Raw genomic sequence first — 13,474 nt, 5'->3', positions numbered from 1 at the left:
ACAACCAAAGACCATGTGTAGCACTGAGTTGGCTGCCTCTGGGGGTGTTGGATGTAGAGCGTGGCCAGTGACAAGGCCTTGTGGTTAACCCTCTGCCATGCACAGCCAAAGACTATGTACGACAGGGGTTAGCTTTATGTATGATAACAAAATATTACTCTGCATTAAAAAAAATGGAAATTCACTGAAAAAAACAAAGGTTAAAGTGACGTTATAATCAGGTAAATATGTTGGTGTCAATCTAACATTTTGAACTAAAAAAAACACAGACATTCACCAGTATTAGTTATCAGAGCTAACTATAACTTTCTCCCCGACCATGTACTGCTTACGACCTCACATATTACATCACTCATAACATGCTCTGTGACATAAATGATGAATTTACTGATGACCTCTCAAATGACATAATTGCTGACATAATTGATGACATCACCGATGACATCAACCAATGAGTGTGTTAGTTTCTTTTAAAGAGTACATTGTGGATAGTAGCTACCCACATTTGTACAGCTTATGTCCAGCAAATGGGTGTAAGGCCCATATTTATACTTTTTTAGTGCTGCATTTGTGCCGCTTTTTGATGCAAAAGCGGCGCAAGCTTACAAAATACAATTGTATTTTGTAAGTTTGCGCCACTTTTGCATAAAAAAATGACTCGAACGCAACGGTAAAAAAGTATAAATATGGGCCTAAGTGTTTAAAAACACATGTGCTCCTAATACATCATACGTGTGTAGTGGTATTGAACATGTTATAAATCTTTGTATTTAGGAGTAACTCTATGTGTAGGTAGCAGATGACCACTTTGTCCTGTATATTCCACACAGTTTTTTTGGCTCTGCAGAAAAAGTTTCCAAGAGGACAAATATACTATCAAGTAGGTAGTAAGCATTGTAAGCAGCCTTGAGTATTTAGAAAAAATCACCTCAGCATTATAATTTCTACATAAGATAGAAGCCTGTGTGCAGCAGGTAGTAACCTATGTACATGTGCTTGATTAGCTTTTTGAAGATAGGCTATCTCTAAAGTTTTCACCACAGTATTGAAGCTGCAGGTCATATGACCTTTAACACCTTCAGATTCAGGGATCCAGGTTTGTTTTAGTGAACTGTGCCCTATTTGGACAGGTTTTCCATAGAGTGAACATAATTCTTAGCATATACCTTAAAGGACTCTGTAGTGTATTTCTCTTAAAAGTTTCACTGTTTGCTAACAGTGTGGCACAGAGTAAATTCTCTCCATAGCATAAAAACTTTTTCAGTATCCACATTTCTAACTTACTCAGGGGCATATTTAAGAAACGTAGTGCAGCACACAGTGCCGCGCCACTTTTCTTGCATCCCTTAGTGCCTCCCTAACGCCACGATGTGTGCGCTGTATTTAAAATATGGTGCACCATGGCGGTAGTTAGGGGACTAGCGTCAGACTTTTTGACACTAGTCCAGAGCTTTGCAAAGCTCATTGCTCTGAGCCGGCATTAAAAAGTGCCAAAAAAAATAACGCAAAGAAATCTGTTAGATATCTTTGCACCATATTTTGCCCTCTCCCTAGTGGGGGAACGCCCCCTTTGCTTACTTTATGCCTGGCATAGGCATAATGTAGCGCAAAGTGTTACAAATTGGTGCAATGCATGCATTGCACCACTTTGTAAATATGAGACAGGATTTTGGCCTTGCTGGGCCACATTAGCGAAAACAAATGATGCTAATGTGGTGCAAAGAGGCACTAGGGGCTCCTAAATAAGTGTGAAGGGTTTGATGCAGGCTAAAGGCAATCCTTAGTAGAGCATGATTTACATAACAGAGCTTATGTTTTTGAAGGAAGTTGTTTTTTTCTGAACAGTAGTGCACAGATGGAAAACCGTATGCAGTAGAGGTTTCCCATCAATGTGTGGTTGATTTTCAACATCAGCTCGGCTCCATATGAAGTATATAGTATAGGGTAAACATTACACATAACAGAAGCTTGTATCTTTGATGGCATTAATGATGCTTCTTATTATTATGAGCCATTTTGTACTTACTTTCATACCTCTAATGCCACAATCGTTTATAGAGTAATGTACAGAAAAGAAGAAAAGAAGCTTGGATGATGTCATCCGTGATGTCATATTTGATGTTTGAGAACATGCGATGAGTGATGTTATATGAGAGGTCATAAGCAGTGCCTGTGGAAACGCATGCTTCTATATATATATGTGTGTGTGTGTGTGTGTGTGTACATGCAGGGACGTTATAGTTAGGCTCACATTTCACACTTACAAAACCATAGAAATTCAGCAGATATATTTACCTGTGGTAACTATAACTTGCACCCACGCAATGCACTGCTTATGGTCTCACATAATACATCATTCATGACATGGTCAGTGATATCACTGATGACATCATCCATAGAACCACTCACACACCCACTCATACCACCATACAAACTCTTGTACATCCACATACACCACACACAGCTACTCAACAACTCATTCACAGACCCATAAAACTACTAACACACATCCATGCACTCACTCACTCACAAACCTGACACAACCACTCACTCACCCTACAGTACTAACAGCTATTCAAACACTCAAACAACTACTCACAGACCCACTCACAGACCCATACAGCCACTCACACATCCACTCATGCAGTCATGCAACCACTCATGTATCCACTAACAGACCCACCCAGTCTCTCACACACCCATGTCCTTACACATTCAACCACTCCCACTCCCACACACTCAGTCATACAGTCACTGACACAGCCACTTTCTCACTGATACAGTCACATACACAACTATTCATTTACCCATACAACCACTCACACACTCACTCACTCACTCATGCAGCCACTCACACACCCACTCACTCACCAAAACAGCTACTCGCACATCCACTCACTCTCCCATACCATCACTGACACAGCCACTCATACACCCACTCACCCACCCATACAGTCAGTGACTCACCAACTCACTCACTGATACAGTCACTAACACACCCATTCACTTGCCCATGCAAACACTCATACACCCACTCACTCACCTGTAGAACCACTCACACACCCACTCACTCCACCAAATGCCACTACTCACACAGCCACTTGCTCACCCATACAGCTACTTACACATCCACTCACTCTCCCATTCAGTAAATGACTCAACCACTTACTCAACCACAGACCCACTCACACATCCTCACAACCATAACTCACTTAATTATGTCATCAATGATGTCATAAGTGATGTCAGTTGAGATGTCATCAGTGATGTCATCAGTGACATCACTGACCATGTCATGAGGGATGTAATATGTGAGAGCATAAGCAGTGTCTTGGGGGGGGCGCAAGTTATAGTTAGCTCAGGTAACTATAACTGCTGAGTTTCTATGGTTCTGTATCTGTGAAATGTGAGCCCAACTATACCATCCCTTTAAACTTTATTTTTTAGTGAAATATATAAATATATATAAATAAATGTAAATATATAAATAAATATATATATATATATATATATATATATATATATATATATATATATATATATATATATATATATATATGTCAAAACAAATCCTTTTCAGGGTTAGAGTGATGCATAAATTATACAAAAAAGAATAGAGAACTCTGGGTAGTTCCCAAGTTTAGGAGGCAGGCAGCTCGAGTAAGGAGCACCCTGCAACACCAGCGACACTCTAGATTTGCGCACCTCAAATGTCTGTTTATCTAGCAAAGTTTTTAAGCATAGGATCAGCACAGTGCTATCCACGCTGAGCTAGATAGCAACAAAGGGCCAGATGTAGGAAGGGTTTTGCTACTCGCAAACGGCGAAAAACGCCGTTTGCGATGCGCAAAAGCCTCTCCGCGATGCAGAAATGCATTTTGCGAGTCGGATCCGACTCGCAAAATGCGTTTCCGACTCGCAAATAGGAAGGGGTGTTCCCTTCCTATTTGCGACTCGCAGCGATATGCAAGTTCATTTCGCGGTCGCAAATGAACTCGCAGTTATCATCCACTTGAAGTGGATGGTAACTCATTCGCAAACGGGAAGGGGTCCCCAGGGGACCCCTTCCCCTTTGTGAATGATCACAAAAACAATTTTTCAGAGCAGGTAGTTGTCCTATGGACCACTGACTGCTCTGAAAAATACCGAAACAAAAGGTTTCGTTTTTTTTTTCTAAGTGCAGCTCGTTTTCCTTTAAGGAAAACGGGCTGCAGATAGAAAAAAAAAACTGCTTTATTAAAAAGCAGTCACGGACATGGTGGTCTGCTGTCTCCAGCAGGCCACCATACCCGTGAGTGCCCATACTCGCAATTTTCTCGCACCTTTCTGCATGGTAAATTGCGAGTTGCAATTTGCGAGTCGCACGGACTCGCAAATTGCAAGTCGCAATTTCCCTTTTTCCTACATCTGGCCCAAAGTCTTTTGCCATTTGTACAGCAAAGTCTTTAAGAATCGGTTTGACACAGTGCCAACCTTGCCAAGCTGTAAAATGACTAAAGCCATTTACCACTCGAGGCACAATATTACAGCTTTGGACTGGTAAAATACCATCCAAGCCAACCTGGAATGAGTATAAGCAACCCCTGACACGTGTTTCACTCTCGTTAGAGCTCTTCAGAGAGGTTTAGCTTTGTCTAGACAAAGGGAGCACCCAGTATAAGTCAAAACAAATCCCTTTCAGGGTCAAAGTGACACATAGACTATGCAAAAAAGTATAGTGGAAGTTCCCAAGTTTAGTGGAAGAGCAGCTCCACTAAAGAGCACCTTGTAACACCAGCGACACTGTAGATTTGCTCACTTCAAATATCTGTTTATCTAGCAAAGTTTTTAAGCATAGGATCAGCACAGTGTTATCCACGCCGTTCTAGATAGGGACAAAGTATTTTGCCATTTGTACAGCAAAGTCTTTGAGTGTAGGTTTGGCACAGTGTCAACCTTGCTGAGACGTAAAATGACAAAAGCCATCTACCACTCCAGGCACAAAGTTACGGGGAAGTTTTAGTTAGGTTCAGATTTTACATGTACAAAATAATGGAAATTCAACAGTTATAGTTATTCTTATCTCAAGAAGCTATAACTCAGGCCCTAAGGTAACTATAACTTGCACTTCCACCATGCACAGTTTTCTCATCAATAATTGTATTTATGCTATCAATTAAATCATTGAAGATTTCATGACTGATGTAATATGAGGGGTAATTAGCAGTGCATAAAGCCCCTGTTTGTTAAATACTTTATGTTAATCCAACCACTGCAGCTGGTCTGCCCCATCCCGATCCCCTGGGGGTGGTTCAATTTGTGTAAGGGGAGGGGGCCCATGTGGCCCCACTCCCCGGTCCTATTTTGGCCATGGGGATTCCATCCCCTATGGCCCAATTATTTATTTGAATGGGAGGGGTGCCTGTGGCCCCCCCTCCCAGGGCCAATTTTGGCCACAAGACCCCACGGTCCCTGTTAGCTCCCCGTCTCCAGTGGGAGCTTGCATTGCTCATGCATGCAGGGAGCACCAAGAAATGCTGCTCCCTGCACAGGGGAGCAATTGATTCATCTGAAAACAGAAGAAAATCTGCTCCCAGCAAGTGAAAGCAATTTTCCTGCTCCTGCCTGCTGGGAGCGGATTTATTGTTCAGGCCCCCCGGAATATTGTGGTATGGATTATCAAATTCTGAGGTGCAAATAAGAAACGTTTGTGGCACAAATGTGGGAATTTGGTGGCACAAATATGTGAATGGAATTTTGCAGCATTTTTGCAGCACTTTATTTTGCAATTCTTTCAGCACCAGACACAGGGATCTTATTTTTATGTTTATTTACAATTGAGACAATTTGTTTTTGGGCACGGTCTATCCATATGACATAAACCTTTTAAGGAATGAACCATAGGACCTGTATGTGTGTCGCCTTAGGTTTTAATCTTGGCCATGTATATGCAATCCTTCTGAGCAGCCCAAATCTATCGTGATATTGTGCAGCTGATTATAATGTAAAAACAATAACGCCCAGATTGATTGTCCTGAGAGGGACCGACGTCTGGCTGACAAAATAATTTTGTAGATGCTGTTGCTCCTCAGCATCTACAGAACCGGTCACACAGTCCTTATAACAGCTGCAAGCTGTGAAAGGACTGGATTTCGTTCAGCCATCTGATGCCAAAAGAGGTCCATGTCGATCACCCCTGAAACTGATGCCTGTACTGCTTCTGGACCTTCATGTTCAAAATAGAGGCGAAGCTCCTGATCATGCACTTCGCTCAAACCAGGGATGGCCAAATATGCACTTTTGGTAGGATGCAGAGTGGTGCAAGATTGAAAAGGCGTACTTGTTTCAGGAATCCAATGCTTGCTTGGGCCTCCCTCGTGTATTTGCCCACTTTTTCAAGGGAATTTTCAGAAGCTTCATTAGGCTGGGCTGTTATCTTTTTTCTGTGGCAGAGTCAATTTAGCACCTGTAAAAGTTTTTAGGAATGGTTGCAGTGACTTCAGAGTGAGGACTGAATTGTTTGTGAAGTTCATGTGGAGGTCCTCTAGATAATCATATACCTTCATTGTCATAGGTGTTTGAATCTGGAATGAGTCCATAAGACTTAAAATGTTCTGACATTTTTCCGCCACAATGTTCAATTGAACTTTAATACAGTTATTCTGGTCACTGTTCAGAATCCTCTATAGATTTGCAAGGGAATCTGGGGGAGACTTGCAGAGTTGTATCTCAGATTTAACAAACCCAGCGTAGGCATCAAAGTGCTTACAGTGGTACTTGACAGCAGCAAACTAAGAATTCCACCATTTATTGCAAGGGTCAGGTGCCATCCTTAGTTTCATCCCATGGTTCTCAGCAAGGTGTTGTAGGTACCTTTGCTTTCTGCTACTGGCCTGAACTACAGAGGGAAGGCATTTAGGGCGAGATTTATACTTTTTGACGCAAAAGTGCGCAAACGCAGTTTTGGGTCAAAAAGTTTAACGCTGACTAGTGCCATTTTTTAAAACCACCCGGGCATCATATTTATACTATGACGCTGGGTGGCGCTAAAAACAGGTTAGAGTCAAAATATCTGACATTAACCATTGTGCCTTGTCGTAAGGCAAAATGAAGATAATGCCGGAAAAATTACTCTAACCTGTTTTACGACACGTAAACATGTTGCAAAGCGGAAAGGTAACATTTTTACCTTCATTAGTGTCATATACAGATGCTAATGGAGAAAACAGTGCAAAAGAGAGGCAAAATGAGCTAGAAAGCCAGGAGAGAACCCAGGGTGACCTCAGTGAACCAGGAACCAGCCAGGAGGACACAGACAAGACCCAGGGGAGGGAGAAGAGAAAGCGAAAGTGTTGTTTCAGTGCGGAGGAGCACGAAATACTGGTGAGAGCGGTGACGGAGCATCAGCATCAACTCTTCATCACCTCCAAATTGCCAATTGGCAGGAGAGAGTCAATCTGGCAGCAGATAGTAGACAAGATTAACAGTGTGGCAGAGGTGAGGAGAACCGTAACAGAGTGCAAGAGATACTGGCATGATTGTTAGTGAAGGACAAAGGAAAAAATGGCAAGGAACAGGAAGGCAGCACTGCAAATTGGAGATGGTAGTCCAGCACCACAAGAGGACTTGGAGAAGATGGTTGAAGCGGACATCCCGGAGGAACTGGTCACTGGAATCGCAGGACAGAACAGCGCAGACTACCAGGAAACACCACAAATGCGGGGCAATTTGCATGGGAGAAATAATTGTCAAGTGCAAGAAGGAGGAGACACATAGGACACACACAATGCATGTCAAAGGAGCACAGAGGGACACATTGCACATGAAGCAAGTTGTACCATGCTGACGTAAGCTACACAAATATCTGCACCTTGGTAGTGCTATGCACCACAACACGTACACAACCTGGACATATGTCAATCACCAGGCCTAAATACCTACATGTACATTTGCAGCACATGGGATGGATGGCATGACTATGCCTCTGGTTGTGTCATCAGAACATCCCTTGCATAAAGTCAAGTTAACCCTACCAACACGACCAAGACTTCAGAGACTAGATAGTCAGTCAATACCATTCCTGGGCTTACGTCTTAATGGTGTCCCTTGCAGTCACACATTACAACTGCCTTGCCTCATTGCCCAAACACGTGTGCTGCACCTCACAGCACACAATTCATTGCAACCGTCCCAACAATACTCAGACATGTGCTGGTAGCACCACTACCCTGCACATTGACAACACAGCCACATAAGACAGCCACCACTCCATCATGCAGTGAGGATGCCCCCTGGGTGCAGAGAAAAATAATCTGAGCAGGCGCTGGGGGAACAGCAGGCTGGTCCTGTATCACTGGAAACATGCCACTACCCAGAGCAACTAAACTGGTGTAGTGTGGAACCACACATCTTGATGCTGAACAGAAATGTGCCGCTACAGAAAATATGTACCACAGCTAACAAACTGTAGGTCACAACAGTTACAGGCTGAGCCCACAACTACTCTGAAACCATGTGAGACACAGGAAAATCACCATCAAACTAGCTTGAGGCCCTGACCTAAGTTCAACTCCAGTTAACTGGTTATGTCCATGAACTAAGTTACCATCAGGCACTGTCATATACAAAATGATGTACACAGCAAAAAATTATACCCATGCTGGCCATCCCTGGGTCTACCCCTGTGCCTGTTTCAATTTAGCTGCACTCTCACTATGCTGCATCTCTTGCATCATAGTGCAAGCATGGCTGCACTGAAGGGGAGATCATAGTTGTGAAGGAAGGCGCACCTTCCAGCACAGACAGAAGATGAAATGGAAATCTGCTAGGTCCAAATGTGCTGTGCAATGTAGCATACATACACATACATCAACACGAGGGGCTATCAAAGGAAACAACAGCATAGTGTCCTGGCAATGCCATCCCTGGGGCAGTGCAAGGTTTCAGTACCGCGCCGGTGTGAAACATGTAAGACTGGGACAGGGGCATATTGCCATGTGTGGTGCTGTGGCTTGACCACTGCAACACCCATTGCAAAGCCCTACCATGCAAATGGAAGCATAGGGAGGGTTGACAATGATAAAATAGTGTCAAGCCACAAAACGTAAATACATCACGCCTAATAGATATGATGCAGCCAATTGCGCCACCTGAGCTTCCCCTCATGTGACACTCAGGTGGGGCAAAGGGCTGATAGACTGCCACCATGATGTACAGGAACAATGTTTGGGAAGTAAGATAACAATGAGCCTCCAATAGCAAGTCAGTGATGTGACATGTCAACTGCCACAACACAGAAAGATTGATTTACACCATCTCATTGCAGAGGATGATGACTCTCCTGCTGATCTGCCTGTCCTTAGCCACTGGTTAACTTCACTTTAAGTGGCCTCATTTTGCTCCCTCACAAGAAGCACATCTGCACACAATCTAGTTTCCTTCAATGACAGTGTTTTCAATTTTACTCTGTAATTAATTAGTGGTGGTTGGCTTTGTTTTGGAGCCTGATGTGCTAGCAGGACTTTCTGATGCATATCCCATTTTTATCAGATCCCATCTCCAACCAATGCTGTTGTAAAAATGTTCTGATTGCTGAAAGTACACAGCTTCCCAGATCTGTTTGTGTCCATATGAAACAGTTCTGTATCTAGTTATCTTCTTTGTACTCTTTTTTTTCTTTCTTTCTTTCTTTCTTTCTTTCTTTCTTTCTTTCTTTCTTTCTTTCTTTCTTTCTTTCTTTCTTTCTTTCTTTCTTTCTCCCGACCTTTCTTAACCTCTTTCTTTCTGTTTCTTTCTTTCCTTCCCTATTTCCCTCTCTTTGTTTATGTCCTTCCATATTCACCTTTCTTCCTCTCTTCTTTCATCTTTCTTTCTTTATTTCTTTAGGCTTGCATAATTGCCAGACTCATTGACTTTATAAAGCCTGTATTAGCGAAGACCTTTTGATTTTACTATAATTATGGGTATAGCATAGTTACTTATAGGGGTTTCAGCCACACTTTACTCATTAATCTGTGGTTGACGTCATTCAAATTTTTCTTCCACCCACTCCAGCATGCTTTTAACTGCAATGTATCAGTCCATTTCAGACACTGGCTGACTTCAGTGCGAGTTACGGCATGCCTACATTTACATGGAACACATCCACACACAAAGCAGTTTGATTCAGTGCCAGGGAGAACTATGGTAGTGTGTGTGGTTTTTTTACACTAAAACTACTTTTTATGCCTGCAGCAAATCATTTGTTTTAGATTGATGAAGACCTGGCATATACCTAAACAATAAAGTTTTTAAAAAAACATGACAAAACAAGAATTTCTTGAAGGCTGGCGGCCAAAGCAAGACTGATTGGCTTTGCCTAATGGACATCACGCCTTACAAAACCAGGAAGACCCCATATTGGCACAAGTCCAGCTGAGTTAATACATCTCACTAATAAATAAATAAAAAGCACCATCTCACAAATCTTTCTTTGATTTTGATTTAAAACAAATATCCAATGCAATTCTACCTCATCAGAAATCCCTCCTTATAAATAAAAATCATCCTATGCATTAACTAATATCCCAAAATATTTGTTTATCTTATTTTTGCCCAATCAGGCACTTCACGTGTGGCATTGCAGTATTTACAAGTAAATAAAAAATATGCCCTTCTATTCTCATTCTTATACACCCAGTCAAAAACATCAATATTGAGGATCGTCAAGAAAAGAGTCAAAATACAGCCTAATGGTTGTGGGCCCTTCTACTATTCCAGCAACCAGTTACGGACCTCAAAAATTACCTTTATAACAGAAAGCAATACAAATACTACATCATATTTATAAAGTGTCCTACTTTCATGAAAAATGGGCCACATCTCTATAAGGGAGTGGTATAAGTAGAACACCCATTTAAGTAAAAGCAACAAAATATTGGCTGAGTCTAGAACTTTTAATTATTCCAAAAGCCAATCCCAGGCTTTCCTTCTCAAATAGGAAGAGGTGAAATACTAAATCTGTCTATAAAATGTATCTGTTTTAACAAAAAAGACTAAACTCCACAAAGGGGATAATAAAAATAGACAACACTACTTGCAGAATATAATCATAACTTAAACAAATATGAAACAAAATTTCCGCCAAAAACATATATCTAATCTGTATATTTGCCAGTTAACACAATTAGATATAGAATCCATGAATGAAAAATTACATCATAAACAATCAGAGAAGCTTAATTGCATTGATACATACATTGGAGCATACAGTATATTATACATAATTATCTAAAAGTGCAATCTGACTACTCTTCTTTGTTCAGACGTGTTTTGTATGTCTTAAATTTCCACATATGAAATTGCTCTCTTCTTTTTTGCATGCTGTTTATAATTGCTATCACTTAGTCCTATCTTGATCTTGAATAAAGTAAACCATCTCAGGTCCATCTCAGTATGCCGTTTCCACAAAGTGTTTCACCAGTAGGCATTCAGTTTTGATTGCTGACCTGTGCTCATTTAGCCTGGTCCTCAATCCAGTTTTGATTCTTCCATACCTTTCTTATTATAGGGGCAAACAGTATGTTAACTATAACTGATGTATGGTAATTACCATCTCCATGTGATCATATTCACTATAGCAGCACAACAGATGGCAGAAGTGGCCCAGTTGAAGTTACTGATAACTGAATCAATATCTAATAATTCACATATATATGGACCAAACTGTTACTCCTGTTATTCCTTCTATTAGACCTGACATCCTTGATGTGGGATTCCCTCAAACGTTTTACCTTCACTCCTCCTATTTTGCTGATGTTTTTTTTTTTTGGGCTTTAGACCTTGTCATAAGGACACTTGCATAGCAATGAGACTGCTGGATTTGGGGCAGCAGCACCTCTGCATTGTAGGCAACGGTGTAACTCCCACATCACCTGGCAGGTGTCAGCCCAACCCTCCCGTCTCACTAGCAGCATCTCACAACAACCCAACTGGTAAAGGTGATTTGTGGTAGCCTTGCATGTACTCTGAAAACCTCTCAGGGAAATCGTGGTGGAAACAAGCCTTTTCTCTCCACATACAAGTCTCTTACACACACATAAGGAAGAAAAGAGATGCAGGATAGTTTTCAATACAATTATTGAAAAGACTACAATCTATGATAAAATGCATGAGCTGCAATGCTTAGGATAATGAGGAATAACAAAATCAGGATTGCGAAAATTAGAGATGTGAATATCAACAACCCCAACATATCGTCATGACAAGAATATACAATTCCTACCTAAGAGCCTAATATCCAGGCCCTAAGTGAGAGCATGGCTATGTAAGCCAAATCTGTCCATACAGTGTCCATAAGGAGCACGTCCCACCCCCATTACCTTGGTACAAAGTCAGGCCGCCGGTCTCCAGATCAGGATCCATGGAGACAGAAAGGCTAAGGCTGACCGAAAACCAGCTTGCAGCATGGATGGAAATCTGGCTGGAACCCCCTCTAATGCCCTTTGTCCTACAAGATGTTTTTATAGAGGACATGTTTATGTTCATTTACAGAAGCCTGGTGTGAGTATGTACTTAAGAGCTGGACTGTTTATGCAGGCTTGGGGCTGGCAATACAAAATATTATTCTGTGTGCCTCGCATTTTTTCTGTTCTTGTGATTTTTAGGAAAAGAACATGTATGTCACCGACAGCACTGATAATGATGCTTTCGCAGAACAGGAGCTAGTGTTGGAATTAAAACAATACCACTACAAATTTTAAGAAAATAAAATGAATAAAAGCAACAGAGCACAATAATTGGTTGAAAGGGCACAGGCCACAAGCCTATGCTAAGCTATCACTGTACCCAAGCGACTAACTAAAATTGACCCACAACACCCTCCCCTATTGCCGGAACAAGGGGGCGAAGTCCAAGTCCTAATGTTTAAAAATGCTCTAATGAAAGCATAAAAGCTCTAAAATGTCTAAATTGACAAGCCAAGAAGGACAACAGGCAGGCCGAATTAAAAGGCAATTTGGTGTCACGTTTTTACTTTTTTGGAAAAAAAACAGTTATCAAATTTTAACAATGATTATATTATTTCAAGAAATCTCCGACGTTATCAAGGGAGATTGAGATGAAGAAGTACTCCACTTCGGCAGGAGGCAAATTGGTCAAGGCATTAGCAGAAGGATCCTCAGAGCAGAAGTGTGCAGAGGTCTCCATTGCAGAATGAACTGCGTAAGTAGCACTGTTCCTTGTGCCGGAAGTTGTTGGAGCCAACAAATTCACAAGCAGTGGCTCATAGGATGCTTTGCTAATCAACCACAGTCTCCAGGCTCATGTCTATGAATGAACCCTCATCAAGAACATGAACAGATCCGTGTCCACAGGAGGTGCAGGCTGCATGGCAAGACACACTATTGGTGTACATTCAAAAAGGCACCAGATGCAATGGAAGACTGCCTGGACATACGTCAAAACTGGTCTAAATGTCAAAGACCAATCAAACTCCAGCTCCCCAAGCAAGGATACT

This window comes from Pleurodeles waltl, chromosome 8 (genome assembly GCF_031143425.1).
Source record: "Pleurodeles waltl isolate 20211129_DDA chromosome 8, aPleWal1.hap1.20221129, whole genome shotgun sequence".
Taxonomy (NCBI): Eukaryota; Metazoa; Chordata; class Amphibia; order Caudata; family Salamandridae; genus Pleurodeles; species Pleurodeles waltl.
Note: the sequence above shows the minus strand (reverse complement) of the source record.